This window comes from Epinephelus lanceolatus, chromosome 22 (genome assembly GCF_041903045.1).
Source record: "Epinephelus lanceolatus isolate andai-2023 chromosome 22, ASM4190304v1, whole genome shotgun sequence".
In the NCBI taxonomy this organism is placed as follows: domain Eukaryota; kingdom Metazoa; phylum Chordata; class Actinopteri; order Perciformes; family Serranidae; genus Epinephelus; species Epinephelus lanceolatus.
This window is the reverse complement of record NC_135755.1, coordinates 31,901,255-31,913,544: the sequence shown is the minus strand read 5'-3', so window position 1 is coordinate 31,913,544 and position 12,290 is coordinate 31,901,255. Positions and strand designations below refer to the sequence as shown.

General features: G+C 47.7%; 31 non-coding genes across 31 annotated transcripts; all 31 read left to right on the top strand.

Annotated features, from left to right (window-relative positions):
- Positions 1 to 226: 226 nt before the first annotated feature.
- LOC144461009 (5S ribosomal RNA) lies at positions 227 to 345 on the top strand. The gene has a single exon (XR_013489728.1). It is a non-coding gene; the product is annotated as a 5S ribosomal RNA (ribosomal RNA).
- Positions 346 to 629: 284 nt separating this feature from the next.
- Positions 630 to 748, top strand: LOC144461540 (5S ribosomal RNA). The gene has a single exon (XR_013490242.1). It is a non-coding gene; the product is annotated as a 5S ribosomal RNA (ribosomal RNA).
- A 267-nt stretch (positions 749 to 1,015) lies between these two features.
- Positions 1,016 to 1,134, top strand: LOC144461539 (5S ribosomal RNA). The gene has a single exon (XR_013490241.1). It is a non-coding gene; the product is annotated as a 5S ribosomal RNA (ribosomal RNA).
- Positions 1,135 to 1,420: 286 nt separating this feature from the next.
- LOC144460823 (5S ribosomal RNA) lies at positions 1,421 to 1,539 on the top strand. The gene has a single exon (XR_013489542.1). It is a non-coding gene; the product is annotated as a 5S ribosomal RNA (ribosomal RNA).
- A 277-nt stretch (positions 1,540 to 1,816) lies between these two features.
- On the top strand, positions 1,817 to 1,935 carry LOC144461538 (5S ribosomal RNA). The gene has a single exon (XR_013490240.1). It is a non-coding gene; the product is annotated as a 5S ribosomal RNA (ribosomal RNA).
- A 265-nt stretch (positions 1,936 to 2,200) lies between these two features.
- On the top strand, positions 2,201 to 2,319 carry LOC144461537 (5S ribosomal RNA). Its single transcript, XR_013490239.1, has one exon. It is a non-coding gene; the product is annotated as a 5S ribosomal RNA (ribosomal RNA).
- Positions 2,320 to 2,585: 266 nt separating this feature from the next.
- LOC144461536 (5S ribosomal RNA) lies at positions 2,586 to 2,704 on the top strand. Its single transcript, XR_013490238.1, has one exon. It is a non-coding gene; the product is annotated as a 5S ribosomal RNA (ribosomal RNA).
- Positions 2,705 to 2,969: 265 nt separating this feature from the next.
- LOC144460822 (5S ribosomal RNA) lies at positions 2,970 to 3,088 on the top strand. The gene has a single exon (XR_013489541.1). It is a non-coding gene; the product is annotated as a 5S ribosomal RNA (ribosomal RNA).
- Positions 3,089 to 3,365: 277 nt separating this feature from the next.
- On the top strand, positions 3,366 to 3,484 carry LOC144461534 (5S ribosomal RNA). The gene has a single exon (XR_013490236.1). It is a non-coding gene; the product is annotated as a 5S ribosomal RNA (ribosomal RNA).
- Positions 3,485 to 3,769: 285 nt separating this feature from the next.
- Positions 3,770 to 3,888, top strand: LOC144461073 (5S ribosomal RNA). Its single transcript, XR_013489792.1, has one exon. It is a non-coding gene; the product is annotated as a 5S ribosomal RNA (ribosomal RNA).
- A 265-nt stretch (positions 3,889 to 4,153) lies between these two features.
- Positions 4,154 to 4,272, top strand: LOC144461533 (5S ribosomal RNA). The gene has a single exon (XR_013490235.1). It is a non-coding gene; the product is annotated as a 5S ribosomal RNA (ribosomal RNA).
- A 266-nt stretch (positions 4,273 to 4,538) lies between these two features.
- On the top strand, positions 4,539 to 4,657 carry LOC144461532 (5S ribosomal RNA). Its single transcript, XR_013490234.1, has one exon. It is a non-coding gene; the product is annotated as a 5S ribosomal RNA (ribosomal RNA).
- A 265-nt stretch (positions 4,658 to 4,922) lies between these two features.
- On the top strand, positions 4,923 to 5,041 carry LOC144461531 (5S ribosomal RNA). Its single transcript, XR_013490233.1, has one exon. It is a non-coding gene; the product is annotated as a 5S ribosomal RNA (ribosomal RNA).
- Positions 5,042 to 5,306: 265 nt separating this feature from the next.
- LOC144460407 (5S ribosomal RNA) lies at positions 5,307 to 5,425 on the top strand. Its single transcript, XR_013489125.1, has one exon. It is a non-coding gene; the product is annotated as a 5S ribosomal RNA (ribosomal RNA).
- Positions 5,426 to 5,690: 265 nt separating this feature from the next.
- LOC144460396 (5S ribosomal RNA) lies at positions 5,691 to 5,809 on the top strand. Its single transcript, XR_013489114.1, has one exon. It is a non-coding gene; the product is annotated as a 5S ribosomal RNA (ribosomal RNA).
- Positions 5,810 to 6,073: 264 nt separating this feature from the next.
- On the top strand, positions 6,074 to 6,192 carry LOC144460821 (5S ribosomal RNA). Its single transcript, XR_013489540.1, has one exon. It is a non-coding gene; the product is annotated as a 5S ribosomal RNA (ribosomal RNA).
- A 277-nt stretch (positions 6,193 to 6,469) lies between these two features.
- LOC144461068 (5S ribosomal RNA) lies at positions 6,470 to 6,588 on the top strand. The gene has a single exon (XR_013489787.1). It is a non-coding gene; the product is annotated as a 5S ribosomal RNA (ribosomal RNA).
- Positions 6,589 to 6,873: 285 nt separating this feature from the next.
- LOC144461177 (5S ribosomal RNA) lies at positions 6,874 to 6,992 on the top strand. Its single transcript, XR_013489896.1, has one exon. It is a non-coding gene; the product is annotated as a 5S ribosomal RNA (ribosomal RNA).
- A 264-nt stretch (positions 6,993 to 7,256) lies between these two features.
- LOC144461530 (5S ribosomal RNA) lies at positions 7,257 to 7,375 on the top strand. The gene has a single exon (XR_013490232.1). It is a non-coding gene; the product is annotated as a 5S ribosomal RNA (ribosomal RNA).
- A 285-nt stretch (positions 7,376 to 7,660) lies between these two features.
- LOC144461176 (5S ribosomal RNA) lies at positions 7,661 to 7,779 on the top strand. The gene has a single exon (XR_013489895.1). It is a non-coding gene; the product is annotated as a 5S ribosomal RNA (ribosomal RNA).
- Positions 7,780 to 8,043: 264 nt separating this feature from the next.
- On the top strand, positions 8,044 to 8,162 carry LOC144461529 (5S ribosomal RNA). The gene has a single exon (XR_013490231.1). It is a non-coding gene; the product is annotated as a 5S ribosomal RNA (ribosomal RNA).
- Positions 8,163 to 8,447: 285 nt separating this feature from the next.
- LOC144460385 (5S ribosomal RNA) lies at positions 8,448 to 8,566 on the top strand. Its single transcript, XR_013489103.1, has one exon. It is a non-coding gene; the product is annotated as a 5S ribosomal RNA (ribosomal RNA).
- Positions 8,567 to 8,832: 266 nt separating this feature from the next.
- On the top strand, positions 8,833 to 8,951 carry LOC144460604 (5S ribosomal RNA). The gene has a single exon (XR_013489322.1). It is a non-coding gene; the product is annotated as a 5S ribosomal RNA (ribosomal RNA).
- A 265-nt stretch (positions 8,952 to 9,216) lies between these two features.
- LOC144461528 (5S ribosomal RNA) lies at positions 9,217 to 9,335 on the top strand. The gene has a single exon (XR_013490230.1). It is a non-coding gene; the product is annotated as a 5S ribosomal RNA (ribosomal RNA).
- A 265-nt stretch (positions 9,336 to 9,600) lies between these two features.
- LOC144460613 (5S ribosomal RNA) lies at positions 9,601 to 9,719 on the top strand. The gene has a single exon (XR_013489331.1). It is a non-coding gene; the product is annotated as a 5S ribosomal RNA (ribosomal RNA).
- Positions 9,720 to 10,004: 285 nt separating this feature from the next.
- On the top strand, positions 10,005 to 10,123 carry LOC144460374 (5S ribosomal RNA). Its single transcript, XR_013489092.1, has one exon. It is a non-coding gene; the product is annotated as a 5S ribosomal RNA (ribosomal RNA).
- A 266-nt stretch (positions 10,124 to 10,389) lies between these two features.
- On the top strand, positions 10,390 to 10,508 carry LOC144460603 (5S ribosomal RNA). Its single transcript, XR_013489321.1, has one exon. It is a non-coding gene; the product is annotated as a 5S ribosomal RNA (ribosomal RNA).
- Positions 10,509 to 10,773: 265 nt separating this feature from the next.
- On the top strand, positions 10,774 to 10,892 carry LOC144461527 (5S ribosomal RNA). Its single transcript, XR_013490229.1, has one exon. It is a non-coding gene; the product is annotated as a 5S ribosomal RNA (ribosomal RNA).
- Positions 10,893 to 11,157: 265 nt separating this feature from the next.
- Positions 11,158 to 11,276, top strand: LOC144460363 (5S ribosomal RNA). The gene has a single exon (XR_013489081.1). It is a non-coding gene; the product is annotated as a 5S ribosomal RNA (ribosomal RNA).
- A 277-nt stretch (positions 11,277 to 11,553) lies between these two features.
- On the top strand, positions 11,554 to 11,672 carry LOC144460352 (5S ribosomal RNA). Its single transcript, XR_013489070.1, has one exon. It is a non-coding gene; the product is annotated as a 5S ribosomal RNA (ribosomal RNA).
- Positions 11,673 to 11,949: 277 nt separating this feature from the next.
- On the top strand, positions 11,950 to 12,068 carry LOC144461008 (5S ribosomal RNA). The gene has a single exon (XR_013489727.1). It is a non-coding gene; the product is annotated as a 5S ribosomal RNA (ribosomal RNA).
- The last annotated feature ends 222 nt before the right edge of the window (positions 12,069 to 12,290 follow it).

Here is a 12,290-nt window from a genome sequence, read left to right as displayed (position 1 = left end):
CCAGCTCCTTGGAAAACAGCACCAGTGGACAAACTCTCCTTTTTTTCCCTTTTTTTTTTTTTTTTTAATTTGTCAGTGAGTATATGTGCATTAACTCAAAACTAAATGGCGTGTGGGTCTTGTCATGGCGCTTGTTGAGTGCAGGAAAATGACAGATTACCATTTGCCATCCACCCTTGCTGATGTTTTACCATCTATAAATGGCGTGCGTGCATGCTCTTCCATGGCTTACGGCCATACCACCCTGAATACGTCCGATCTCGTCCGATCTCGGAAGCTAAGCAGGGTCGGGCCGGGTCAGTACTTGGATGGGAGACCGCCTGGGAATACCCGGTGCTGTAAGCTTTTTATTCTCACCTTTCATCAGCAGAGGGCGCTGCTCCTCCTTTACTGGAGCCAGCTCCTTGGAAAACAGCACCAGTGGACAAACTCTCTTTTTTTCCCTTTTTTTTCCTTTTTTGTTTTTTTTAATTTCTCAATGAGTATATGTGCATTAACTCAAAACTAAATGGCGTGTGGGTCTTGTCATGGTGCTTGTTGAGTGCAGGAAAATGACAGATTACCATTTGCCATCCACCCTTGCTGATGTTTTACCATCTATAAATGGCGTGCGTGCATGCTCTTCCATGGCTTACGGCCATACCACCCTGAATACGCCCGATCTCGTCCGATCTCGGAAGCTAAGCAGGGTCGGGCCGGGTCAGTACTTGGATGGGAGACCGCCTGGGAATACCCGGTGCTGTAAGCTTTTTATTCTCACCTTTCATCAGCAGAGGGCGCTGCTCCTCCTTTACTGGAGCCAGCTCCTTGGAAAACAGCACCAGTGGACAAACTCTCTTTTTTTTTTTTTGTTTTAATTTGTCAGTGAGTATATGTGCATTAACTGAAAACTAAATGGCGTGTGGGTCTTGTCATGGCGCTTGTTGAGTGCAGGAAAATGACAGATTACCATTTGCCATCCACCCTTGCTGATGTTTTACCATCTATAAATGGCGTGCGTGCATGCCCTTCCATGGCTTACGGCCATACCACCCTGAATACGCCCGATCTCGTCCGATCTCGGAAGCTAAGCAGGGTCGGGCCGGGTCAGTACTTGGATGGGAGACCGCCTGGGAATACCCGGTGCTGTAAGCTTTTTATTCTCACCTTTCATCAGCAGAGGGCGCTGCTCCTCCTTTACTGGAGCCAACTCCTTGGAAAACAGCACCAGTGGACAAACTCTCCTTTTTTTCCCTTTTTTTTCCTTTTTTGTTTTTTTTTAATTTCTCAATGAGTATATGTGCATTAACTCAAAACTAAATGGCGTGTGGGTCTTGTCATGGCGCTTGTTGAGTGCAGTAAAATGACAGATTACCATTTGCCATCCACCCTTGCTGATGTTTTACCATCTATAAATGGCGTGCGTGCATGCTCTTCCATGGCTTACGGCCATACCACCCTGAATACGCCCGATCTCGTCCGATCTCGGAAGCTAAGCAGGGTCGGGCCGGGTCAGTACTTGCATGGGAGACCGCCTGGGAATACCCGGTGCTGTAAGCTTTTTATTCTCACCTTTCATCAGCAGAGGGCGCTGCTCCTCCTTTACTGGAGCCAGCTCCTTGGAAAACAGCACCAGTGGACAAACTGTCTTTTTTTTTTTCTTTTTTTTTTTTTTTTAATTTGTCAGTGAGTATATGTGCATTAACTGAAAAATAAATGGCGTGTGGGTCTTGTCATGGCGCTTGTTGAGTGCAGGAAAATGACAGATTACCATTTGCCATCCACCCTTGCTGATGTTTTACCATCTATAAATGGCGTGCGTGCATGCTCTTCCATGGCTTACGGCCATACCACCCTGAATACGCCCGATCTCGTCCGATCTCGGAAGCTAAGCAGGGTCGGGCCGGGTCAGTACTTGGATGGGAGACCGCCTGGGAATACCCGGTGCTGTAAGCTTTTTATTCTCACCTTTCATCAGCAGAGGGCGCTGCTCCTCCTTTACTGGAGCCAGCTCCTTGGAAAACAGCACCAGTGGACAAACTCTCTTTTTTTTTTTTTTTTAATTTGTCAGTGAGTATATGTGCATTAACTGAAAACTAAATGGCGTGTGGGTCTTGTCATGGCGCTTGTTGAGTGCAGGAAAATGACAGATTACCATTTGCCATCCACCCTTGCTGATGTTTTACCATCTATAAATGGCGTGCGTGCATGCTCTTCCATGGCTTACGGCCATACCACCCTGAATACGCCCGATCTCGTCCGATCTCGGAAGCTAAGCAGGGTCGGGCCGGGTCAGTACTTGGATGGGAGACCGCCTGGGAATACCCGGTGCTGTAAGCTTTTTATTCTCACCTTTCATCAGCAGAGGGCGCTGCTCCTCCTTTACTGGAGCCAGCTCCTTGGAAAACAGCACCAGTGGACAAACTCTCTTTTTTTTTTTTTTTTTAATTTGTCAGTGAGTATATGTGCATTAACTGAAAACTAAATGGCGTGTGGGTCTTGTCATGGCGCTTATTGAGTGCAGGAAAATGACAGATTACCATTTGCCATCCACCCTTGCTGATGTTTTACCATCTATAAATGGCGTGCGTGCATGCTCTTCCATGGCTTACGGCCATACCACCCTGAATACGCCCGATCTCGTCCGATCTCGGAAGCTAAGCAGGGTCGGGCCGGGTCAGTACTTGGATGGGAGACCGCCTGGGAATACCCGGTGCTGTAAGCTTTTTATTCTCACCTTTCATCAGCAGAGGGCGCTGCTCCTCCTTTACTGGAGCCAGCTCCTTGGAAAACAGCACCAGTGGACAAACTCTCTTTTTTTTTTTTTTTTAATTTGTCAGTGAGTATATGTGCATTAACTGAAAACTAAATGGCGTGTGGGTCTTGTCATGGCGCTTGTTGAGTGCAGTAAAATGACAGATTACCATTTGCCATCCACCCTTGCTGATGTTTTACCATCTATAAATGGCGTGCGTGCATGCTCTTCCATGGCTTACGGCCATACCACCCTGAATACGCCCGATCTCGTCCGATCTCGGAAGCTAAGCAGGGTCGGGCCGGGTCAGTACTTGCATGGGAGACCGCCTGGGAATACCCGGTGCTGTAAGCTTTTTATTCTCACCTTTCATCAGCAGAGGGCGCTGCTCCTCCTTTACTGGAGCCAGCTCCTTGGAAAACAGCACCAGTGGACAAACTGTCTTTTTTTTTTTCTTTTTTTTTTTTTTTTAATTTGTCAGTGAGTATATGTGCATTAACTGAAAACTAAATGGCGTGTGGGTCTTGTCATGGCGCTTGTTGAGTGCAGGAAAATGACAGATTACCATTTGCCATCCACCCTTGCTGATGTTTTACCATCTATAAATGGCGTGCGTGCATGCTCTTCCATGGCTTACGGCCATACCACCCTGAATACGCCCGATCTCGTCCGATCTCGGAAGCTAAGCAGGGTCGGGCCGGGTCAGTACTTGGATGGGAGACCGCCTGGGAATACCCGGTGCTGTAAGCTTTTTATTCTCACCTTTCATCAGCAGAGGGCGCTGCTCCTCCTTTACTGGAGCCAGCTCCTTGGAAAACAGTACCAGTGGACAAACTCTCCTTTTTTTCCCTTTTTTTTCCTTTTTTGTTTTTTTTAATTTCTCAATGAGTATGTGTGCATTAACTCAAAACTAAATGGCGTGTGGGTCTTGTCATGGTGCTTGTTGAGTGCAGGAAAATGACAGATTACCATTTGCCATCCACCCTTGCTGATGTTTTACCATCTATAAATGGCGTGCGTGCATGCTCTTCCATGGCTTACGGCCATACCACCCTGAATACGTCCGATCTCGTCTGATCTCGGAAGCTAAGCAGGGTCGGGCCGGGTCAGTACTTGGATGGGAGACCGCCTGGGAATACCCGGTGCTGTAAGCTTTTTATTCTCACCTTTCATCAGCAGAGGGCGCTGCTCCTCCTTTACTGGAGCCAGCTCCTTGGAAAACAGCACCAGTGGACAAACTCTCTTTTTTTTTTTTTTTTAATTTGTCAGTGAGTATATGTGCATTAACTGAAAACTAAATGGCGTGTGGGTCTTGTCATGGCGCTTGTTGAGTGCAGGAAAATGACAGATTACCATTTGCCATCCACCCTTGCTGATGTTTTACCATCTATAAATGGCGTGCGTGCATGCTCTTCCATGGCTTACGGCCATACCACCCTGAATACGCCCGATCTCGTCCGATCTCGGAAGCTAAGCAGGGTCGGGCCGGGTCAGTACTTGGATGGGAGACCGCCTGGGAATACCCGGTGCTGTAAGCTTTTTATTCTCACCTTTCATCAGCAGAGGGCGCTGCTCCTCCTTTACTGGAGCCAGCTCCTTGGAAAACAGCACCAGTGGACAAACTCTCTTTCTTTTTTTTGTTTTAATTTGTCAGTGAGTATATGTGCATTAACTGAAAACTAAATGGCGTGTGGGTCTTGTCATGGCGCTTGTTGAGTGCAGTAAAATGACAGATTACCATTTGCCATCCACCCTTGCTGATGTTTTACCATCTATAAATGGCGTGCGTGCATGCTCTTCCATGGCTTACGGCCATACCACCCTGAATACGCCCGATCTCGTCCGATCTCGGAAGCTAAGCAGGGTCGGGCCGGGTCAGTACTTGGATGGGAGACCGCCTGGGAATACCCGGTGCTGTAAGCTTTTTATTCTCACCTTTCATCAGCAGAGGGCGCTGCTCCTCCTTTACTGGAGCCAGCTCCTTGGAAAACAGCACCAGTGGACAAACTCTCTTTTTTTTTTTTTTTTAATTTGTCAGTGAGTATATGTGCATTAACTGAAAACTAAATGGCGTGTGGGTCTTGTCATGGCGCTTGTTGAGTGCAGGAAAATGACAGATTACCATTTGCCATCCACCCTTGCTGATGTTTTACCATCTATAAATGGCGTGCGTGCATGCTCTTCCATGGCTTACGGCCATACCACCCTGAATACGCCCGATCTCGTCCGATCTCGGAAGCTAAGCAGGGTCGGGCCGGGTCAGTACTTGGATGGGAGACCGCCTGGGAATACCCGGTGCTGTAAGCTTTTTATTCTCACCTTTCATCAGCAGAGGGCGCTGCTCCTCCTTTACTGGAGCCAGCTCCTTGGAAAACAGCACCAGTGGACAAACTCTCTTTTTTTTTTTTTTTTAATTTGTCAGTGAGTATATGTGCATTAACTGAAAAGTAAATGGCGTGTGGGTCTTGTCATGGCGCTTGTTGAGTGCAGGAAAATGACAGATTACCATTTGCCATCCACCCTTGCTGATGTTTTACCATCTATAAATGGCGTGCGTGCATGCTCTTCCATGGCTTACGGCCATACCACCCTGAATACGCCCGATCTCGTCCGATCTCGGAAGCTAAGCAGGGTCGGGCCGGGTCAGTACTTGGATGGGAGACCGCCTGGGAATACCTGGTGCTGTAAGCTTTTTATTCTCACCTTTCATCAGCAGAGGGCGCTGCTCCTCCTTTACTGGAGCCAGCTCCTTGGAAAACAGCACCAGTGGACAAACTCTCTTTTTTTTTTTTTTTTAATTTGTCAGTGAGTATATGTGCATTAACTGAAAAGTAAATGGCGTGTGGGTCTTGTCATGGCACTTGTTGAGTGCAGGAAAATGACAGATTACCATTTGCCATCCACCCTTGCTGATGTTTTACCATCTATAAATGGCGTGCGTGCATGCTCTTCCATGGCTTACGGCCATACCACCCTGAATACGCCCGATCTCGTCCGATCTCGGAAGCTAAGCAGGGTCGGGCCGGGTCAGTACTTGGATGGGAGACCGCCTGGGAATACCTGGTGCTGTAAGCTTTTTATTCTCACCTTTCATCAGCAGAGGGCGCTGCTCCTCCTTTACTGGAGCCAGCTCCTTGGAAAACAGCACCAGTGGACAAACTCTCTTTTTTTTTTTTTTTAATTTGTCAGTGAGTATATGTGCATTAACTGAAAACTAAATGGCGTGTGGGTCTTGTCATGGCGCTTGTTGAGTGCAGGAAAATAACAGATTACCATTTGCCATCCACCCTTGCTGATGTTTTACCATCTATAAATGGCGTGCGTGCATGCTCTTCCATGGCTTACGGCCATACCACCCTGAATACGCCCGATCTCGTCCGATCTCGGAAGCTAAGCAGGGTCGGGCCGGGTCAGTACTTGCATGGGAGACCGCCTGGGAATACCCGGTGCTGTAAGCTTTTTATTCTCACCTTTCATCAGCAGAGGGCGCTGCTCCTCCTTTACTGGAGCCAGCTCCTTGGAAAACAGCACCAGTGGACAAACTGTCTTTTTTTTTTTCTTTTTTTTTTTTTTTTAATTTGTCAGTGAGTATATGTGCATTAACTGAAAAATAAATGGCGTGTGGGTCTTGTCATGGCGCTTGTTGAGTGCAGGAAAATGACAGATTACCATTTGCCATCCACCCTTGCTGATGTTTTACCATCTATAAATGGCGTGCGTGCATGCTCTTCCATGGCTTACGGCCATACCACCCTGAATACGCCCGATCTCGTCCGATCTCGGAAGCTAAGCAGGATCGGGCCGGGTCAGTACTTGGATGGGAGACCGCCTGGGAATACCCGGTGCTGTAAGCTTTTTATTCTCACCTTTCATCAGCAGAGGGCGCTGCTCCTCCTTTACTGGAGCCAGCTCCTTGGAAAACAGTACCAGTGGACAAACTCTCCTTTTTTTCCCTTTTTTTTCCTTTTTTGTTTTTTTTAATTACTCAATGAGTATGTGTGCATTAACTCAAAACTAAATGGCGTGTGGGTCTTGTCATGGTGCTTGTTGAGTGCAGGAAAATGACAGATTACCATTTGCCATCCACCCTTGCTGATGTTTTACCATCTATAAATGGCGTGCGTGCATGCTCTTCCATGGCTTACGGCCATACCACCCTGAATACGCCCGATCTCGTCTGATCTCGGAAGCTAAGCAGGGTCGGGCCGGGTCAGTACTTGGATGGGAGACGGCCTGGGAATACCCGGTGCTGTAAGCTTTTTATTCTCACCTTTCATCAGCAGAGGGCGCTGCTCCTCCTTTACTGGAGCCAGCTCCTTGGAAAACAGCACCAGTGGACAAACTCTCTTTTTTTTTTTTTTTAATTTGTCAGTGAGTATATGTGCATTAACTGAAAACTAAATGGCGTGTGGGTCTTGTAATGGCGCTTGTTGAGTGCAGGAAAATGACAGATTACCATTTGCCATCCACCCTTGCTGATGTTTTACCATCTATAAATGGCGTGCGTGCATGCTCTTCCATGGCTTACGGCCATACCACCCTGAATACGCCCGATCTCGTCCGATCTCGGAAGCTAAGCAGGGTCGGGCCGGGTCAGTACTTGGATGGGAGACCGCCTGGGAATACCCGGTGCTGTAAGCTTTTTATTCTCACCTTTCATCAGCAGAGGGCGCTGCTCCTCCTTTACTGGAGCCAGCTCCTTGGAAAACAGCACCAGTGGACAAACTCTCCTTTTTTTCCCTTTTTTTTCCTTTTTTGTTTTTTTTAATTTCTCAATGAGTATATGTGCATTAACTCAAAACTAAATGGCGTGTGGGTCTTGTCATGGTGCTTGTTGAGTGCAGGAAAATGACAGATTACCATTTGCCATCCACCCTTGCTGATGTTTTACCATCTATAAATGGCGTGCGTGCATGCTCTTCCATGGCTTACGGCCATACCACCCTGAATACGCCCGATCTCGTCTGATCTCGGAAGCTAAGCAGGGTCGGGCCGGGTCAGTACTTGGATGGGAGACGGCCTGGGAATACCCGGTGCTGTAAGCTTTTTATTCTCACCTTTCATCAGCAGAGGGCGCTGCTCCTCCTTTACTGGAGCCAGCTCCTTGGAAAACAGCACCAGTGGACAAACTCTCTTTTTTTTTTTTTTTAATTTGTCAGTGAGTATATGTGCATTAACTGAAAACTAAATGGCGTGTGGGTCTTGTAATGGCGCTTGTTGAGTGCAGGAAAATGACAGATTACCATTTGCCATCCACCCTTGCTGATGTTTTACCATCTATAAATGGCGTGCGTGCATGCTCTTCCATGGCTTACGGCCATACCACCCTGAATACGCCCGATCTCGTCCGATCTCGGAAGCTAAGCAGGGTCGGGCCGGGTCAGTACTTGGATGGGAGACCGCCTGGGAATACCCGGTGCTGTAAGCTTTTTATTCTCACCTTTCATCAGCAGAGGGCGCTGCTCCTCCTTTACTGGAGCCAGCTCCTTGGAAAACAGCACCAGTGGACAAACTCTCCTTTTTTTCCCTTTTTTTTCCTTTTTTGTTTTTTTTAATTTCTCAATGAGTATATGTGCATTAACTCAAAACTAAATGGCGTGTGGGTCTTGTCATGGTGCTTGTTGAGTGCAGGAAAATGACAGATTACCATTTGCCATCCACCCTTGCTGATGTTTTACCATCTATAAATGGCGTGCGTGCATGCTCTTCCATGGCTTACGGCCATACCACCCTGAATACGCCCGATCTCGTCCGATCTCGGAAGCTAAGCAGGGTCGGGCCGGGTCAGTACTTGGATGGGAGACCGCCTGGGAATACCTGGTGCTGTAAGCTTTTTATTCTCACCTTTCATCAGCAGAGGGCGCTGCTCCTCCTTTACTGGAGCCAGCTCCTTGGAAAACAGCACCAGTGGACAAACTCTCTTTCTTTTTTTTGTTTTAATTTGTCAGTGAGTATATGTGCATTAACTGAAAACTAAATGGCGTGTGGGTCTTGTCATGGCGCTTGTTGAGTGCAGTAAAATGACAGATTACCATTTGCCATCCACCCTTGCTGATGTTTTACCATCTATAAATGGCGTGCGTGCATGCTCTTCCATGGCTTACAGCCATACCACCCTGAATACGCCCGATCTCGTCCGATCTCGGAAGCTAAGCAGGGTCGGGCCGGGTCAGTACTTGGATGGGAGACCGCCTGGGAATACCCGGTGCTGTAAGCTTTTTATTCTCACCTTTCATCAGCAGAGGGCGCTGCTCCTCCTTTACTGGAGCCAGCTCCTTGGAAAACAGCACCAGTGGACAAACTCTCTTTTTTTTTTTTTTTTAATTTGTCAGTGAGTATATGTGCATTAACTGAAAACTAAATGGCGTGTGGGTCTTGTCATGGCGCTTGTTGAGTGCAGGAAAATGACAGATTACCATTTGCCATCCACCCTTGCTGATGTTTTACCATCTATAAATGGCGTGCGTGCATGCTCTTCCATGGCTTACGGCCATACCACCCTGAATACGCCCGATCTCGTCCGATCTCGGAAGCTAAGCAGGGTCGGGCCGGGTCAGTACTTGGATGGGAGACCGCCTGGGAATACCCGGTGCTGTAAGCTTTTTATTCTCACCTTTCATCAGCAGAGGGCGCTGCTCCTCCTTTACTGGAGCCAGCTCCTTGGAAAACAGCACCAGTGGACAAACTCTCTTTTTTTTTTTTTTTTAATTTGTCAGTGAGTATATGTGCATTAACTGAAAAGTAAATGGCGTGTGGGTCTTGTCATGGCGCTTGTTGAGTGCAGGAAAATGACAGATTACCATTTGCCATCCACCCTTGCTGATGTTTTACCATCTATAAATGGCGTGCGTGCATGCTCTTCCATGGCTTACGGCCATACCACCCTGAATACGCCCGATCTCGTCTGATCTCGGAAGCTAAGCAGGGTCGGGCCGGGTCAGTACTTGGATGGGAGACCGCCTGGGAATACCCGGTGCTGTAAGCTTTTTATTCTCACCTTTCATCAGCAGAGGGCGCTGCTCCTCCTTTACTGGAGCCAGCTCCTTGGAAAACAGCACCAGTGGACAAACTCTCCTTTTTTTCCCTTTTTTTTCCTTTTTTGTTTTTTTTAATTTCTCAATGAGTATATGTGCATTAACTCAAAACTAAATGGCGTGTGGGTCTTGTCATGGTGCTTGTTGAGTGCAGGAAAATGACAGATTACCATTTGCCATCCACCCTTGCTGATGTTTTACCATCTATAAATGGCGTGCGTGCATGCTCTTCCATGGCTTACGGCCATACCACCCTGAATACGCCCGATCTCGTCCGATCTCGGAAGCTAAGCAGGGTCGGGCCGGGTCAGTACTTGGATGGGAGACCGCCTGGGAATACCTGGTGCTGTAAGCTTTTTATTCTCACCTTTCATCAGCAGAGGGCGCTGCTCCTCCTTTACTGGAGCCAGCTCCTTGGAAAACAGCACCAGTGGACAAACTCTCTTTCTTTTTTTTGTTTTAATTTGTCAGTGAGTATATGTGCATTAACTGAAAACTAAATGGCGTGTGGGTCTTGTCATGGCGCTTGTTGAGTGCAGTAAAATGACAGATTACCATTTGCCATCCACCCTTGCTGATGTTTTACCATCTATAAATGGCGTGCGTGCATGCTCTTCCATGGCTTACAGCCATACCACCCTGAATACGCCCGATCTCGTCCGATCTCGGAAGCTAAGCAGGGTCGGGCCGGGTCAGTACTTGGATGGGAGACCGCCTGGGAATACCCGGTGCTGTAAGCTTTTTATTCTCACCTTTCATCAGCAGAGGGCGCTGCTCCTCCTTTACTGGAGCCAGCTCCTTGGAAAACAGCACCAGTGGACAAACTCTCTTTTTTTTTTTTTTTTAATTTGTCAGTGAGTATATGTGCATTAACTGAAAACTAAATGGCGTGTGGGTCTTGTCATGGCGCTTGTTGAGTGCAGGAAAATGACAGATTACCATTTGCCATCCACCCTTGCTGATGTTTTACCATCTATAAATGGCGTGCGTGCATGCTCTTCCATGGCTTACGGCCATACCACCCTGAATACGCCCGATCTCGTCCGATCTCGGAAGCTAAGCAGGGTCGGGCCGGGTCAGTACTTGGATGGGAGACCGCCTGGGAATACCCGGTGCTGTAAGCTTTTTATTCTCACCTTTCATCAGCAGAGGGCGCTGCTCCTCCTTTACTGGAGCCAGCTCCTTGGAAAACAGCACCAGTGGACAAACTCTCTTTTTTTTTTTTTTTTAATTTGTCAGTGAGTATATGTGCATTAACTGAAAAGTAAATGGCGTGTGGGTCTTGTCATGGCGCTTGTTGAGTGCAGGAAAATGACAGATTACCATTTGCCATCCACCCTTGCTGATGTTTTACCATCTATAAATGGCGTGCGTGCATGCTCTTCCATGGCTTACGGCCATACCACCCTGAATACGCCCGATCTCGTCCGATCTCGGAAGCTAAGCAGGGTCGGGCCGGGTCAGTACTTGGATGGGAGACCGCCTGGGAATACCTGGTGCTGTAAGCTTTTTATTCTCACCTTTCATCAGCAGAGGGCGCTGCTCCTCCTTTACTGGAGCCAGCTCCTTGGAAAACAGCACCAGTGGACAAACTCTCCTTTTTTTCCCTTTTTTTTTTTTTTTTTAATTTGTCAGTGAGTATATGTGCATTAACTCAAAACTAAATGGCGTGTGGGTCTTGTCATGGCGCTTGTTGAGTGCAGGAAAATGACAGATTACCATTTGCCATCCACCCTTGCTGATGTTTTACCATCTATAAATGGCGTGCGTGCATGCTCTTCCATGGCTTACGGCCATACCACCCTGAATACGCCCGATCTCGTCCGATCTCGGAAGCTAAGCAGGGTCGGGCCGGGTCAGTACTTGGATGGGAGACCGCCTGGGAATACCTGGTGCTGTAAGCTTTTTATTCTCACCTTTCATCAGCAGAGGGCGCTGCTCCTCCTTTACTGGAGCCAGCTCCTTGGAAAACAGCACCAGTGGACAAACTCTCCTTTTTTTCCCTTTTTTTTTTTTTTTTTAATTTGTCAGTGAGTATATGTGCATTAACTCAAAACTAAATGGCGTGTGGGTCTTGTCATGGCGCTTGTTGAGTGCAGGAAAATGACAGATTACCATTTGCCATCCACCCTTGCTGATGTTTTACCATCTATAAATGGCGTGCGTGCATGCTCTTCCATGGCTTACGGCCATACCACCCTGAATACGTCCGATCTCGTCCGATCTCGGAAGCTAAGCAGGGTCGGGCCGGGTCAGTACTTGGATGGGAGACCGCCTGGGAATACCCGGTGCTGTAAGCTTTTTATTCTCACCTTTCATCAGCAGAGGGCGCTGCTCCTCCTTTACTGGAGCCAGCTCCTTGGAAAACAGCACCAGTGGACAAACTCTCTTTTTTTCCCTTTTTTTTCCTTTTTTGTTTTTTTTAATTTCTCAATGAGTATATGTGCATTAACTCAAAACTAAATGGCGTGTGGGTCTTGTCATGGTGCTTGTTGAGTGCAGGAAAATGACAGATTACCATT